This window comes from Ammospiza nelsoni, chromosome 3 (genome assembly GCF_027579445.1).
Source record: "Ammospiza nelsoni isolate bAmmNel1 chromosome 3, bAmmNel1.pri, whole genome shotgun sequence".
In the NCBI taxonomy this organism is placed as follows: domain Eukaryota; kingdom Metazoa; phylum Chordata; class Aves; order Passeriformes; family Passerellidae; genus Ammospiza; species Ammospiza nelsoni.
This window is the reverse complement of record NC_080635.1, coordinates 66,046,807-66,064,268: the sequence shown is the minus strand read 5'-3', so window position 1 is coordinate 66,064,268 and position 17,462 is coordinate 66,046,807. Positions and strand designations below refer to the sequence as shown.

At 42.8% G+C, this 17,462-nt stretch overlaps 1 long non-coding RNA gene across 1 annotated transcript; it reads left to right on the top strand.

Moving 5' to 3' along the window:
• The first annotated feature begins 5,465 nt into the window (after positions 1–5,465).
• Positions 5,466–5,849, top strand: LOC132070483 (uncharacterized). Its single transcript, XR_009418008.1, has 2 exons — positions 5,466–5,527; positions 5,606–5,849. It is a non-coding gene; the product is annotated as an uncharacterized LOC132070483 (long non-coding RNA).
• Positions 5,850–17,462: the final 11,613 nt, after the last annotated feature.

The window sequence follows — 17,462 nt, the reverse complement described above, 5'->3', positions numbered from 1 at the left end:
GTTATGACTTAGTTGGGATAATTTTACTGTCCCTGTGTGGGCAATCTTCAGTGAGGTGTGCCAAAAGCACTGTGCATATCCACGACTCGATCTCTGAATGTACGTCCTTGCCCGTAGCGCCTCTGCCCTGCTTGTTCTGTGTGAAGGTCTGTGCTGTGACATACTGGGTACCTGTACATAATGTGTAAAATGAGTTTTTATGATTAGGGAATCGATTTATTGAACTTTATTATTGAAAGCTGAATCTGTAAAACAATAAATCAATAAAAGACTATAATCTTTCTACAGGCTGTGGTGATACATGAATACTTTTGGAAGTTCAGCTGGGGTGCTGTAGCCCTATTCATGTTACTACATCTCTCTGGGGAAGTAGGGAACTTCAAATGTTGTATTCTAGTAATAGTGTAAGAACTGGGCAAATTTTCATCTACCACTTCCAACTTCTTGGATGCTTTTATGAAAGCTTTCATAGTAAAGCATTTACTGTAAAAATATTTCTTTGATAGTCCTGGGAACCTGCTAAACTTGTTTCTGGCTACTAAAAAGCTTGCTTCCTCCCCCTGCTGCTGAGTCAGTCCTGGGCCATGGGCTGTGCTGGGCCTCCTGCCAGCCCTGTTGTGGAGCAGGGTGAAGTGAGGGTGTGGTGTGGAAGAAGCCTCTGCAATCTGAGTGATTTCCATGCTCAGTAATAAAGGGGAAGCTTGTGTTAAGGTGAGTTTTGAAAATGCACTGGGAATCAAGCTGACCTTGAGGCAGCCTACAACAAAGGCCAGCAGTTTCCCAGGCTGTTAGGAACTGTGTTGCTGGCACATCCGGGGTGATGATCTTTTCTGCAGATCTGGTGAGACATCTGGAGTGCTGCATTCAGAGCTAGGCTTCCTTGGTACAAGAGAGACTCAGATTTACTGAACCTAGGCCACCAAAAGGCTGTGATGATAGGAGATGGAGCATCTGTTGTGCAAGGAGAGGTTGAGTTGGAACTGCTCAACTTGGAGGATGCTGAGGAGGGACCTTACCAACACACAAATGCATGATGTAAGGCGGAGTAAACCCAGCCAGGCTCTTCCTGGTGCTGCTTAGTGGCAGGCTGAGAGGCAATGGGCATAAGTTGAAATACAGGAGAATGCTGAAACATCAGAAAAACCTTTTCCTATGAGGGTGCTCAGGCAGTGGAGCAGGCTGACCCTAGAGGCTGTGGAGCCTCCTGCAAAACCAGTATGTGTGCGTGGGGATGAGCATTGGACTAGATCACTGCCAGAGATGCCTTCCAGTCTCAGCTGGAGCTGGCTGTACAGCAGTGGTGCTGCTGGGCTCTCTTACCTCAGCTGGTTTTTAACAGCAGTGGAGGCTTGCTGTAGTTAATTTGGCATTTCAATAGCAAAGAATATTAGAGTTTTCTGTACAGTGGAAAATTCTTCAATTGCACCAGTGTGAGAGCTCTCCTTCACAGTGACTCCTTCTCATTAACAAATTACTCACATTTCTGTATATTTCCTCTTTTCCCGTCTTTCATTTTGCCTGGTAGTTGATCTGGTAAGGGAGCTAGATGAGATTCTGAAATAGTTGCTTTAGAGCAGGGAATTTGGGGACATGGAAAATAATCCAGCTGTTACAGAAAATAGGCCTACAAAGCAGTTCTTGAAATTATAGTGCTTTTTAGGTCTTCTTGTATGAACATGCACCAAGCAAGTGCACAGCATAGCATGCTGCACTGAGCTAAAGATTGGTGAGTAGCAGGTAAAGTAAAGGTCATTCTTTATAGAAGAGAGTATGCTCTTACACATTTGCACATCTGTAAGTGCTTCCTAAAGTACTGCACAAAAATAGCAAGAAAATAGAACCTGCTGGTTTGATTTCCTGTGTGTTTCATGAATTCAGCTTTTATGTGAAATCATAACTGCCCTGAATAGTCTCTTATGTTTAAGACAATGACATCTTTGTCTTTACTGTTGAAATAATGTTTCACTATTATTCATGCTTATTCACTGCTTGTGAGAGACAGGTATATAAAGTCAGAGGGTAGGTGCAGACAGTTTTGGTCCTTGCTGATGCCAAGGTAGCAGCTGCCTTGCAGGTAGGCTTAGTCCTGCATGGCTGGCCTGTGCTGCCCAGGCAGTGCTTGTGCAGGAGGAGCTCTGGGGGCACGGGGCAGGTGCTCTGCTCCATGCTGGCTTCCATGCTGCCATCCTCCCTGAGGGCACAGCCCCCATCAGTCACTGCTCCTTGGAAAGATGTTTAAAGATGTTCTCTTTGCTGCCGCCAAGCACTTAATGCAACAACGGCAGCTTCAGCTCCGGGGTGAGGAAGGTACTGGAGAACAATGCGGCGCTGTCGCCCATCCTCTGCAGAAACTTCTAACCAGTGTTGCTGTTGCTGTGAAGGTTACTATTTGTCCATTTTTCAGCACACCATGGGTGCGTGTACACAACTCCTAGCTGTCTGCTATGAGCTAAGCCACTTTGATAAGCTTGAAATGTTCAAGCAAATTAATCAAAGGCCATGCTTTAAAGCCCACAACATTTTTTCCCTCAGATCTGCCAAATTAAAAGGGAGAGAGAGTTGCAAGCCCTTCTTCTGCTGTATGTTTGTGTGTGTTAAATGATGTGAGACCTCCTTGAATTCCATTGAATCGCTGCTGAGAGCTGTAGGATTATTCCCTAATTGCATCCTAAACAACTTTTTTAGATGATAAATAATATCATGTATTATACAGAAGCACGCCTCAACCTAAACTTTGAAGTGCTTCACAAATTAATGTTTAATGAAACTGTTAGCCTGGAGGTTTTTGCTGTACTGTGTAACTGGCTGAATACACACAAGCCAGGGCTCTTTCATCTCCCTGACAAGCCTTACTGCTTTAATATAGCGTATTTTCTCCAACTGTGTGCAGTCAGTCAGTTCTCAGTTTTCCACACATCTCCCTGGCTGCAAAAATACTACCTTGTCCCCCCAGAAAGCCCACACATAGGAAATCCTAATGGATGGATCTTATAGAAAACACACTTTTGGGGAAATGTTTAGTGAAACAAAATATGGCTCATAAATGGTTTTGTAATACAGTTAATGGTGGTGAACTATGCTATGTTATTGTATAGTGGGGGTGCTGTTTGATAGCTGGCTGAAGATGAACCTGCAGTGTGCACAGGTGGCCCAGAGGGCCAGTGGCTCCCTGGCTTGTGTCAAAAATAGTCTGACCAGCAGGACCAGGGGAATCATTGTCACCCTGTACTCAGCACCTCAGATCTTGTGTCCAGTTCTGGGCCCCTCATGACAAGAAGGACATTGAGGTGCTGGAGTGAGACAGAGAAGGGAAACAGAGCTGCTGAAGGGTCTGGAGCACAAGTCCTGTGAGGAGCAGCTAACGGAGCTGGGGGGTTTAGCCTGGAGAAAAGCAGGCTCCAGGGGCACCTTATGGCTCCCTGCAGAAAGGGGACAGGTGGGAGTAGCTAGGTAGGAGTTGGTCTCTTCTCCCAGGTAATTGTGATAGGACAGATATAGCCTCAAGAAGATACAGCCTCAAGCTGTGCCAGTGGAGATTCAGACTGGTCATCAGAAGAAATTTCCTCACAGAAATGGTGGTTAAGCATTGGAATGGGCTGCCCAGGGAGCTGATGGAGTCACCATCCCTGGAGGTGTTCAAGAAATGATGGAATGTTGCCCTTAATGCTGTGGTCTAGTTGACAAGGTGGTGATCAGTCAAAGGTTGAACTTGATCTCAGAGGTCATTTCCAACCTCAGTGATCCTGTGAACATTAGAAGCCCAGGAGCTACAAACTGAAACAAGACATTTGTCATACAACTTGGCTGCAGGTGTTTATTGTGATTTGAATGGAAAATTTCTCTCTGAGTCAGCTATCAAAGTTAAAAGCTTCCCATTATGCTTTATATTCTATAATTCTGCAAAAGTTGCCACTTTGTTGGTAGGGTGCCTAGTATGTCTTTGCAAGCACAAACGTGTCTGAAAATGGAATTTCTAAGGGGCTCTCTCTCTAAATGTGTCAGTGTAAGGATGTTTTTGTTAAATTGATATAATGAGTCATTCTGCAATTTGCAATATTTTAAGTTTGACATCCAAATAAAATCTCTTTTTACAGAGACAGAGGAGTCATGCAGTTGGAATTGGAACCCTAGGAGAAGACACTGGCATTATGAAAATAACAATGTCTTACAGAATTAAGTACTGTGCTGGTCCTGATTCTTGCTAGTACAGTGATACTGAAAGAAAACAGAGTAAGATGGTGATGAGAATTACAAATAGCAGGAAAATTTTGCTCAGGAGGAAGGTGGCTGGAGATCACCTAGTCCAATTTGGATTTTGGTTTTTCATGGTCCTTTTCCAGCACTTCATCCCTGCTAAGTCTCTTGCAGAGCTGGGCTGCTGTAATTCAGTACCCTGAACTGGCAGCTTTAAGGTGTGAAGGAAAACTTGGGAAGGTTTTAGAAATGAATCCAAGTGTTTTGCCTTAGACACTGTCAGATTACACACTTCAGGGTTGCAGAGGAAACATCAGGGTCTGGGAAGCTGCCCTGGAGAAGCAGCTCCTGGTCCTCTCTATCTTTTAGAGCAGAAGCTTGGATTTTCACACTCAACTTGCAAATTTTATGGGTGGCTTATATATTTTAAAGTACTTTTAACTGATCAAAACATCTGTAATCTCTTTCATGCAACAACTGAGAGCTCTTGCAGCCTGTCTCAGAAGCTCCCTGGCATACCCTATGTCAGCTCTGGGGTGAGCTTAGCTCACTGCCATCCCATTGCTTCAACACCAGGGATGGTGGCACCAGACTTGCAGGACTGGCAGTGTCCAGCCATGGCAAGATCATTTCCAAGCCCTTGGCTTCATTACTGAAGCCCTGCTCAGTCTGAGGAGCCTCTCTGTGCGAGCATATTCAGGAGGCATAAAACAGCATGTCTGATGATGATCACTACCTTGCAATTATCTCTGTGTAGCTGCTTCTGACCACATTTTATTTAGCTGGCTGCCTACAACAATCTCTGCTCTGCAAGCCTGCAGCCTCCTCCAGCTCAGAGCAGTTCCTCTGAATGTTGTGCTGTCCCAGTGCTCTGACTTGCTGGTGCCCAGGAGGGAGCTGGGCAGAGCCTGCCTGTTACACCTCAGGGGAAGGCGGAGGTGAGGGCAGCGCCTGCCAGAGCACCAGCAAGGAGCCCTTCATGGCAGTGCCTTGTGGCCCAGCCACAGCTCCCTTCCCCAAAGCCACCTGTCACCTTTTCCCTACCTTTGCAAAACCCTGCCTTTCCTGTGGGCAGAAAGCCTCTGCTGGTCCCATATAGAGGGATAGAATGTAAGAGAATAGTGCAGAAGGTGTTCTCACACCTGAGGAGTTGCAGCTGCACTAATCAGCAAAGATTAGGAACAGGCCTGCCCTTAATTGGCCACAGCTGTGTCTAATAAGAAGATGAGTGCTATAAAAGAGGGGGTCAGCTGGGTGAGGAGAGAGCTGGAGTTGGCTGTGCTGTGAAGGAGTCAGTGCTGTGAGGAGATGCCCATGAGAACTCACCAAGAAGGTATGGAACTTTTGCAACAAGATGATAACTGTCCCATTTGTCCCTTCTGCTCTCATGTGATTCAAACCTCCTTGGTAGGATAACTTGTTGAAGACCAGCCTCTTTCCTTGGAGGCCCCTGATCCTGCAGGATCCCTTTGTGCAGGCACAGACAGAGGAGGAAGCTCCTCTCCAAGAAGCAGGTTCCCTCCCAGCAGCAGCCTCTCATGCTGCAGCTGCATCTCCTGTGAGTAAGGCTTTCAAGTTCTCCCAATTAAGAAGTCTACTCTCATTAAGAAGCTTTTTTAAATTTTTTTTTCAAAATAAATTAAAAACTGACTTACTTTGAATGTGTGTGTTTTTATTCATAGTGAATCTTTAAAATATGTGAAATGTGTGGGAGGTGACAGCAATGCTGGAAGATGAGTTTTTGGGGGATGTCTTTCTTTTCAATTGAAAGAGAAAAGAAAATTAAATTTCAATTTATGCATCATCTCCAATATGAATTTAAAAGTGCATAGGAATGGGAGTAAAAAGATAAAACTTATTATACTGACACCAGCTCAGCTGAATTGCACGCATTGTCTATGTGCAAAATGAGTTCATTAATACCATAACACTTGTGCAATATAACGAGTTTAATACTGCTGAGCTTTATTGCTTCCTGCTCTCCCTCATTTTACTGGTAGTGGCATTTAAATCCTGATGCACTGAGATTGTGTTTACCCAATTTATCCTGTGTTTTTATTGTGACCAGGTCAAATCAATCCATTTTTCTTGCAGTAGAAGCAAGACCTGTGATTGTTGCTGTGGTTGAGACTGCTTACAGGGTGTTTTGCCTTCCCAAGGCATGTACAGAGATGGGAACAATGGTTGCAGCTGTTTGCATTGCACACAGGCTTGGGCAGCATGTGAGGAAGGTTGTGGAGACTTGCAGGCACAAGAGACAGCAGTTTTCTGCAAGAGACTTTTGCATTGTACATTTATTGGAAACCTCTGCCACACCTCTGCTGGCAGCGTGCCACTGACCACAATCCTGAAACAAGCTTGCTCCTAATTTCTGCTCTTTTTCAGGTTTGTAAAATGCTGGTTTTCTGGGGGACCAGGAAGGTGGAAGTCACTTTGAACACCAAGCTCCTCAGAGTTGTTAGGTTGCCCTATGTATGGACTAAAAAGAAATACGATTAGAAACATAGAATCACATAATCATTAAGATTGGGAAAGACCTTCAAGATTGTCTAAGTGCAGCCTTTGACCAAACACCACCATGCCAACTAAACCATAGCACTGAGTGGTGTGTCCAGCCATTTCTTTAATGTTTCCAGGGATTGTGACTCCACCACTTCCCTGAGTGGCCTGTTCCAATTCTTGACAACACTTTCTGTGAAAATATTCATCCTGCTGTTGGACCTGAACCTCCCCGCTGCAGCTTGCGGCCATTTCCTCTTGTCCTGTCACTAATTTTCTGATACAAGAGGCTGAACCACACCTGGCTACCACCTCCTTTCAGGGAGTTTTGGAGAGCTATAAAGCCTCTTCTGAGCCTCCTTTTCTCCAGGCTAAACAACCCCAGCCAGCTTCCTCAAATGCTCCATATATGATTTATACCCTGGACCCTTCACCAGCTTCATTGTCCCACTTTGGACACTCCACAACCTAAAGTGCTTCTTTTCTTCTTGAAGTGAGGGGCTAGATAATCAGTGAAACACCTCCTAGAGTCTTGCTGAAAGTAATTGTAGAAATCTGTGGGCAGCAGAGCTGCAATCCCAGTCATAAAGCAGAAGCAATGCTCTCAGCTCTTGAAGGCACTCCACCCCACTTCCCAGCACTTGCTATTTGCCCTGCAGTGCTGCAAACCTGAAAGGTCAGAGCTGTATGTGAGGATAGCAACACAGGAAAGGAACTATCAGCTCTGAAAAATAACTGCAAGCTTTTAGAGAGCTCCTTGTACATGATGTTTGTAGCCCTTGGCAAGCCAGCAATACATTACTGTAGTAGCTGTGTTAAACTGTAGAAAGATAACTATAGGGAAAAAGAGAGCATACAAATCTCAGGGTCACCTGCATTTTATTCATAAAATTAACTCTTTCTCATAGTGTTCAGATTTGAGAATGTGCCATATTTCAAAATGTGCAGAGCTCCCACACCCCAGACAGGCTGTTCTAAGCTATTGATTTATCTCAGGTCTTTTTTTGCATGATATCAGGAGTTGATTTTGTTATAGCATCTTATAAAGCCCTGGAAATGGCTTCATGTTTTGGAGATTTCAGGAGATATTTTTCTTCCCTCTGCAGTATGCAGCTAAAGCAGGTTTTGGGAAGGTGTAAATGCTATTTAGGCAAAGCTGTCCCACTTCAAACACTCTGCCAAAATCTGTCTGAGCCATCACAACCCTTATGGCTCACTCTGGTATTGTTTTTGGTGTGTGGGCTAGGTTTTACCCATCTTTTCCAGTTTTTAAGGAGCTTGCCAATGTAGCTATGCCCATTCTAATCACAATTCCAAATCACTGTGTTGTGGGCTCCTGCTCCTTCAACAACAGTCTCCTGCATCTTTAGGCACCTGAACTTGTTGCACATCTCATCCCAAACCTTGGGAGAATCCATAGGAATGTGTCTGCTTGTGACAAAACCTGATAGTTGTTTGCATTTTTCACCGTCTGAAGAACTGGTATCAGTGCCTGTAAGGGTATTATACTATTTTTATTGGAGAAGTGTGAAAAAGACTTGTCATGGTTTTGAGCTGGAATCCCATTTCCTCACACTACATCCACAGTCCTACCAGGGCAACACAAACTGCTTCATGGCCTCTGGCTGCCACCTTTCTCCATGGAATCTCTCAAAGCACTGAGGAATTAACCAGCCCTGTGTTCCTGGGAAGTATCAGTGCTGTCACCTGTCACTTTGTGCCCATGGTTTCCGCACTGAGCAGAAGTGCAACCCTGGCTGCCAGCCCAAGGCTTAGTGCAGACACGGGCACAGCAAATCTTTGTGATTCCATGTGTCATGGAAACATCCTACCTGTCCCTAGGGACAGCAGCTGGTGTGAATTACAATGCAGTGGCTCGAGGGTGAAGGTCAGTGCTCCAGAAAGACCAGGCAGATGGCAGAAGTGCCCAAATTCTGCTGGGACAAAGTAGCCAGAAGATAAAATAAGGGCAAATTTAGGATACTTGCATGGGTAGACCCAGTCTTACTGCATCCCAAAGGATCAGCTCTTGCTTTGACCCAAGGAGAACATCTCCTCTTCAAGTCCTCAGCATTTTACTGTCCAATGTAGAAGGATCAATTTCACCTTCAATTATTGTTTTGTAAGCAACTAACTACTAGAAAATATAGGTCACCAGGACTTTTAGAGTAAGACATCCACCACCAGATAGCATCAGCTTTGACATTAAATCGGTGAATGGGAGACAACCTACTCTTATTCATTTTTATTAAGGTTGTAAAAGAGATGGCTCAGGTAACTCAAATCTCCATGGCCAGAACATATTATCTGCCAACAGGCCCACAAGCAACCGATCATAACATTATTTTGACCTTAAATTGTTCACAGTCTTATTCTTCAGGGCATTGTGTCAGCTTATCTTGATCATTACACCTCCTGAATTGGGAATCAATTAAATGTCATCTGATCTCTCCAATCTGTAGTGCACGGTTTATTTTTATGCAGGAAATGAATACTGCAGCGTGATCATCCTGCACCTTCAATTTTCACTGTGTACAAATAATGAATAAATACTGCTGCTTTGGCATGTTTAGAAAAATACCTCCCAAAAATATATGTTTATTTTCAGCCCAGTTCTCGAGGTGAAAAAAAGGTTGTACTTTTATTGAAGCAGAACTACAATATTCCTTAAGAGTGTGATAGCATATTCTTATTAATAGAGTTGATTACCTATCTAAGAAGATAATGTCTGACGAGTCAAAGAGTAAACTGTTGTGCAATTGTGTTTTTTTTAGAAAATTACCTTGAGTTGTTTTGGTATGTTAGAATACATCATATGTTAAGCAAAAGTACAGCTTTTAAAGACAAAGACATTTGTGTAGAAAGAAGTGCTAATGTTGAAGTGTTAATGTGAGCATAGAGGGCACCAGCACTGCTCTAAAAAGAGGAAATTCTAGCAAGGCTGTTGAAAACAAAGTAAGCCATAATATGCTGAGAAAATGAAATTCTTTGGTTTAAATCTGTACCATTTTTAAGGCACAAAAGTCTGCAGATTTCAGAAAAAAAAAAAAAAAAAAGGCAGCATAAACCAGCCAGAACAAGAATAAACCAGAAGGTACAAATGTTTGGATGTGAAACTTTTGTTATCTGACTTTGGGGAAGAAGAATCCATCTGCAGAGCATCCTCTGCTGCTCCAGAGGGAGCAGGATCTCTGCAGAGGTGACTGTGAAGGTTATGCTATTGTCAGACTGAAAGCAGCAAAGTGCAAAGCAGGAAAAGGAAAGAATAATATCATATTGATTCCAGATCATGTTTGGGGACTTTTTTATATATCTTTTTAGCAAAAGACCCGTGATGAAAGTCCACCTGGGGCTGTCCTGTGGGAACATAACATTACATGTATGAGCTTAACTCAATCATCTCTGGGCTTTTGCAGCCAAGCTCCACCGTTCTAGGGGATAGTGTCCAGTCCCCAGACTATTAAAAAGTGAATCTGGCTTCCTCTTCCTTTCATCCTTAAAGCCTCGTTTGTTGTTTGCAGGCTGATAGAAGACAGTCACTTGCAAAGGAATGGAGCAAATTTCTTAACATCAGAAAGAAGGGCAACAGGAGGGCATCCTATGCTGCAGAATCTGTAAACATGCAAAAAATGAAAGTTAGTGATAGTTAAAAGGGGAAAAAGAAGGAGTAGGTTCAAAGCAAATTGCTCAGTAACACATTTTTTTAATCAACAAACAATTGTGAGTGGGAATGGGTATAGCAAGGTGTTAAGTTTAGAGATAAGACAGAAATTTAAATTACAAAAGAATAAAATTTTTCTGTGTAAGAGAAGCTGCAAATCTAATACATCCCATCCCCACTCCCATAAATAAATAAAATGGAAAAAACCCTTAAAGGTAAGTTTTTTTCCATGACTAGAACATAACACTGTTTTTTATGTTTTGCACAGTGCTGAGTTGGCATCCAAAAAATCCCTTGCTTGCAAGAAATGAACTTCCAAGATCCATTCATGCTCTCAGGGACCCAGCCTGAAATAAATATGAGTTTTTAAGAAGCAGTGAGCTTCTTCTTCCAGAAACACAGGTCTTTTGGTAAACAGTAAACATTACTGACAATTTTTGAAAAAATTTGTGTGGAGCCTTAGCTGTCCTTAACACAGTGCCTTCCTTTGTACTGCCCAGAGCAACAGCAAACCTGAAACCACAGCATCAGAGTGCTTTGGGCAATTTTCCTCATCCAAGGAGCTGCCAGCTTTGGGTCCTGCTGCTACAGGTCCTGTGGTTTAGTACTCCAAGATTTAGTACATCCAAGATCCCCCTATTATGTAGTTTTGGTCAACAAAGGGTTGCAATAGTAAAATATATGGAAAAAAAAATAAAGATTGCCCAGTATAGCAGATTTCAAAGCTATGGAGAATGTGCTGGGTCTGTAAGGAGTCTTGGGAAATGTCTGACATTCCTGGGTTCAGCACTAGAATTTCTAACATTACAAATCAACACATAAAATGAAAGGGCTGCTGTGGGGATAAAGGAGGATGGAGATTGTTGTTTGGTGTATCCCTATTGTATACAGTGTTAGAAATTGTCCTGCAAAAAAAAGGGAAGCGGTGAAAACTGGCCATGTGCTCCCAATTCATAGTGGGAAAAAAATCCTAGTCCAAAGTGGCTTTCAGCTTTCAAAAACATGCTTTTGGAAAATATCCCTACTGGCACTCAGAGGGCAACGGAAGATGCTCTTTCTCCTTGCAGTCATGTCTTGTCCTCTAGCTGGGCATGCATGCTGTGTGTGGCCACAGCACAGCAGCTTCCCAGTGCCATCACACTGAATTTTGAGAGAGGCAATTCTGCTGACCTTGCTGTGCCTCAGCTCAGCCATTCAGGGACTTGGTCTTTCTTACCTGGCCTAAGGTCACTGTGGAATTTAAAACCTGCCTTCAACCTCTGAACAAAATTTCAAAGGAATGCAAAGAAAACACATTTTAACTTCAGTGCTGAATACAAGCAGAGGCTGGAGGGCACCATGTGATGTCACACAGGTCGTCCCTTGTCACCTGCTGCAGGCCATTGCCTGTCACCATATTGAGTGACTTTGGGTTTGACCCAGCAGTGCCATTCTCAGGTTCTTATTGAAGCAAACCTAGAAATCTCCTTGAGCATATTAAACATTTGGCTGAGATGCTCTTCCCTCAGGGGCCAGAAAAGCATCTCAAGTTGTAGCCTGAAGAGTAGCAAACATCCTGAAGGCCTTTTGGGTATTTTGTTCAGATAGGACAATGTATCCTCAGTGACTAAAATGTGGGTAATGCCTTCTTTTCAAGATGCTTGTTGAGGGCACACTGCATTTAAAACATGAGCTGAAAGCTCTTCAGTCATTTGTTATTTTAACCCTAGGGACTGAAGTTGAGGTTTGCACCACAAGAGATGGATGTCAGCTGGATAACAGCTGGGTTTTGTGGGGTGAGCTGATACACACTGCCTCCTTCAACAACTGCTTCCCAGGTGTGCAGATATGTTCTGGAACTTTTGTGGCATTTTTCTGTGGTATTTTTTCATATAAAAAGTAATATTGTGTTTGGCTGGTATCTGGGCTCCACTGGAAAAGAAAATCCATTTTCTTTTTATTTGAAATTATGTTCAGAAATTTATCAGCATCTCTTTTCACTTGAACTGAGGCAACAGAGGAAGGAAACTTAAAAAAAAAAAAAAGAAGCAAATGAACAACAGAGGAAACCTTGAACATTATTTATGAAAGAGCAGGAGACAAAATTAATATCCATGTACTTTAGACACTTGATTACATTGTGTTTCTTATTCTGTGTAATTGTGCCTCTAAGTTCCCTCTCTCACCTTTCCTTCCATCTGCATTAAGAAAACTTTGTATAAATGTTTCTAGGATGTACAGCTCTGACAGATGTTCAAGTGATAAATATTTGCAGGCAGGGTAGTTTTCAGAACTGGTGTCATTTTGTTGATTTAGGATTTTTGTGTACTTTGTGTGCAAACACATAACTCTGGGAAATAAATTTGTCTTAATCAAAGAAAAAGTAATTAAAAGGATTGTAGCTGAAACTGCTGATGTTGCTTCTGAATGTCACAAAAATGGGATTTCAAGTGAGGCATGATGCTTCTCAAGTAGATTTAGGATATACAAAATGGATTGGAAATTTTCTCTGTTTGAAATGATGTATGGACTGGAAAGCATGGACACTAATTTACTGCAAAAAACTAGTAAAGCAGAAAGGAGAAAAATATAGATAAAGCAAACAAAGATAGAGATTGAAAGAGATGAGTAGTCAAAAGAGAAACTGCCTTTGAGAAACAGTGCTCTGCAGTCAGGAAGACAACTTGTACACAGCTGAAGGGAACACGTGTTAGGGGATGGCATCCCTGCTGCACTGCTCTTCTCAGTGCACTTCCAGGCCAGCAAAGCCACAAACAGTGCAAAAAGGAATTTTCTTTTACCTTGCAGTTTTTCCACTTTTTTCTTAAACTTATTAAAAAAAAAAAGTGGGGAGAGACATATTTGTGGTCTTCTAGAACAATTAATTTCTGTCTAAATGTTTCATTTTTATTGTTCCTGACCCTCCAGACTTCTGAGTCAGGGTTAAACAAGAGTGTTTACAACAGCTAATATTTGGGTGAAGAAATTTTACCTAAGCCACTGGCTGAAACTTCACATGAACTTTATTCATCAGACAAACTTGATTTTCCCTGTCTTGTAAGGGCCTAAAACTTTCAAAAAGTTCTTGTCAAAATTTGCTGTGAAATTATGACAGCATTTGTAAAGACCCACTTCCTTTTTCTTTTTTCCTTCCCTTCTTTGAGAGGAAAATCTTGTGGCATTCACAATGCAGAGATTATTTGTCAGACAGGGTTAATTCTTTAGCAGGCATCCAGCACTTGTTCAGTACAAGATTTTTGTATCCATGCAGTCAATAAACGCCTCACAAAAGCCTCTCTACATTTTAACCTTCAGACAAAACTCCAGAGTTTTGTCCTCTAGAATAGAATATTGCCTCTTTCTAGGCAGTACTAGAGCATTTTCTACTATCAGCACTCTGTACCAGAAGAGCTTTGGTTGCCCCAGGTTGGTGAGAGGAGTTATCTTCAACATAATATTGTAATGGTGTTGTTGAGAGTAAAAATTGCTGAATTAATCTGAGGCTTATGGTAAGCAGAAATTTTATTGTTGTGGACATTCAGGCAGTGAAAGCACTGCTTTGCTTTGTTTTGGTTCCTTTTTTTTTCCCCTCCCCAGAATTAGATGAAAGAAACAGCACATTTGAAGATGACACTGCAGTTGCAATTCAGCTACTGAGACTTCTCCACTCCTTTCCACTGAATGAAGAGTGCTCTCTGAAACTGAGATTACAAATTGGTAGTGGCCATAAAGGAAACAGAGACAAAGTGAAATGTACCATGACAGAACCAGGGACAAGTCACAAGATGCAGCAAGGGACTTTCCACCCACGTATCAAGGAAATGGGAAAACAGAAGTCTCAATGAGTGGATCACATGCTGGAAACAGGGCCCAGGGTGCAGTCTCTGCAGCCCTCAAGATTTTTACACTTCACTAAACAATGTCCCTAAACAACCTTGCGATCCCTACCTAACTTTGGAGCTGACTCTGGTTTGAATAGCAAATTAGACTACATAACACCCACAATAACCTAAATCTTTCTTGGATTCAGTGGAATTTTGGATACATATTTCTTTTGTTTTCTTTTTCATTGTTTCCCTCCTGATCCCACCAATCTCCTATGAAAATCAAGTATTTCACATAAAATTTTTTCCTTTCTTAAAAAGCCTTAACCAGCCCTGTTTATCCTTTTAAGGACATAACCTCTCTCCACTTAAGGATGCCCATATCATATTCAGCTTTCATCTTGTTCTTCTGGGCAATAACCATTTCTTTTTGATGTGCCTTTTTCAAGTTTTGGGGCCTCCGGGCGCTACTATAGCAATGAAAATGCATTTCTCCAGGCATGCCCCAAGGGGAGGACTGAGTGTTTTGCTGAAGAGCACAAGAAGTTTTCACCAAATCTCCTGGTTCTTCTCGTTCCCCATCAGGCCCTGTGTTCCCATGCAGTCCTTCAGCTATGGAGTGCACATGGGGCAAAGGAGCCCTAAATACCCAGTGCCATGGGACAGAAATGCTCAGATGCCCGAGATTCTCTGGGGGCTGACTCAACACCCTGACCCTCACATGCATGAGAAGGACAGTCCTGTTTCAACATCCCTTTTTGAGAGAGAATCAGCAAAAACTACTTGAACTGGCATCAAAGCATGCTCAGGATCCCTGTCCTTCCCCTTGGAGCAGCAGTCCCTGAAGAGCAGGCTGTGGCAGAGCTCCTGCCAGCATTCCAGCCTGGATTTCTCATCTGTGTGGTATTTCAGGGCAGGTTTGGAGGGAGGCTGCATTCATTTTGGCCTGGGAGAAGCAGTCCAGAAGAAACAAAGGGAAATTCTTACAATTGACAGGGTGGCTTTGAAATCAGCACAAAAAGCTGGGTTGCTAAGTAAGGGAGATCAAGGTGAGAGCAGAATGGGAAGTGTTGATTCAGCCTCTTCTGTGACAAAGAGAAACAGCCTGTCAGTGCCAGCCAGGAGTGCTTAAATCACCTGTACCTCAAGGAAGCCAAAACCCAGAAAGCACCCAAGAGGCTGAGAAGCAGCATTGAAGGTATTTATGTGTGCTCACACTTGGCTTGGTGAAACCTGCTCATGCCGATGTTCAAACTGAGCGTGATGTGTGCGCAAGGCCACTTCCACCCAGCCATGACACAGCTGTAAATATCAAAATAACCACAATGGCTTTTTGCGCTTTGGCATCTGTTGGGTGCCACCTGCCTTGGAACTGTACCTGGGTCTTTTCCAAAAGCGTTGGTTCTCCTTCTCCGCAGGAAAAGGAGGTGCAAGGGGGGTGTTTGCCTTGGCTGGGAGCCTGGGCACGCCTGCCCTGCAGTGCTCTGCTGGTCGCTGCCCCAAACCTGCCCGGCTTTCACGGGAACCAGCTCGGAAAAACAAGTTTGTCCCGCATTTTCCAGAAGATGGAGCTCAAGAGTCTCCCATGCGAAATGGTAAAAGGTTGTCTGCGTCTGGGGAATACGGGAAGATAGACGTTGCTCCTGGAGAACTACCTGAATAATAATTTTGTAGCAAAAGGCTTAAAATATCTCCTTGTGAGAAAAGGAAGTACACTCCCTCCCCCTGCTCCCCAAGAGTGTGTCTAGAAATGATACAGAAACAGTGAATTTTAGTGTATGGTAAAAGGTAAATGAAAAAGTATAGTTTATTTGGGGAAAAAAAAACCAAATACAAAACAGTAGGAACTAGACATTTTCTGAAGCAATTTGGTGCCCTACATCATCTCCCCTCACAGCCTTTTATATCCACACTGGCCAGAAACTGCATTCCCTGGAAAAAAAACCCACAAGAAAACAAGGGGGAGATTCTTATTTTCTTGAGATTGAGCCCATCACTAACAGAAGATTTCCAGAATGAATTAAAACATTTTCCAAGTGCTGCAAGAGGAATGACAGACAAAGCAGATTGAACCACCTCCTCAGGAGAGAACCATGCACGCACAAGAGGTCAGCAGGAATTTGCAGAGATTAACAACTAAAACCATCTGCACTCTGGAAAAAATCAAACCCATACCATATATTGTGTGGGAAATCCATGCAGCAACCCCAAAATCCCTGGGGGCCCTATTAGCCAGACCACAAGATAGCCATGAGAAAACAGTTGAAATGAAAATTATTAGCAGCTTGCTCTCTCCAGGTCCACCTTAGAGCAGTCTAGTATAGCTTTTGAAAGAAAAATATGAGGTAATTCTCTGTTAAGCTCTTTGGGAACTGATAACAACTTCCTCCAAATCCAGATGGATTTTTATATCCGGTCTCAGCTGCCCAGTTCCATAGTTAAGTAAACACACTCCCAATCTAACTGAGATGATGTGGATGTAAAGTAGTAAATATTTATTTTTATGCTACTGTTATAGTATCCATGTTCTATTCTATTCTATAACATATAAAGAAACATTTCTGGAACTTAACTTTTAAATAGTATTTAAATAGATCTGAGTAAAGCTGAACTAATAAAAGTTGGAGTGAATTCTGCTCCTATAGAATATCTGAAGGCCAGATACTGAGAAGTTTGAAATCTCACAATTTCTATTTTGCAACTGTGAAAAATACTATCTATATATCTATAAATCCATAATGCCAAATAGGCTGCTTTTACTGCCTGGGGTTAAGAAATTCCCAGACTTATTAAGTCCTGTTTCCTTCCCACTGCTAGACTGAGAGAATGTAGAAATCTCTGATAGGTCAGCTCTCAGGGGTTTCTTTCCTCCAATTCCTTCCTCCTTTGGGTTTTTCCCATTATAAAAGACCCAGTGCACCTGCCTGTTTTCCCTCTTGGAGGAAATGTGAGTGCACATTGCCAGGTCATGTCCAGCCCTTCATCCACCAGTACCCCCAGGGTTAACCAAGAGCGTAACTCAGGCATAGCTCAATCCCACTGTATGATGGGCCTCTCCTTTCAGCAATATCACCTCCGTAAATTTGATCAGAATTCCTCCCAGGCGAGCTTTGTGAGAATATCTTTGGGCTCTTAATACAAACCTTTACCCAGAAGGAGCTCATGGAAGGAATGAAACAGACATCAGCCATTTCTTTTCAAGGAGGAATGCAGACAGTGCTGCTACAGAAAAGAAATATCCGGGACTAGGGCAGGGAATTCTCCTCTGGAAATGCTTTTTGCTCAAGGCTGCACACAAACAAAGT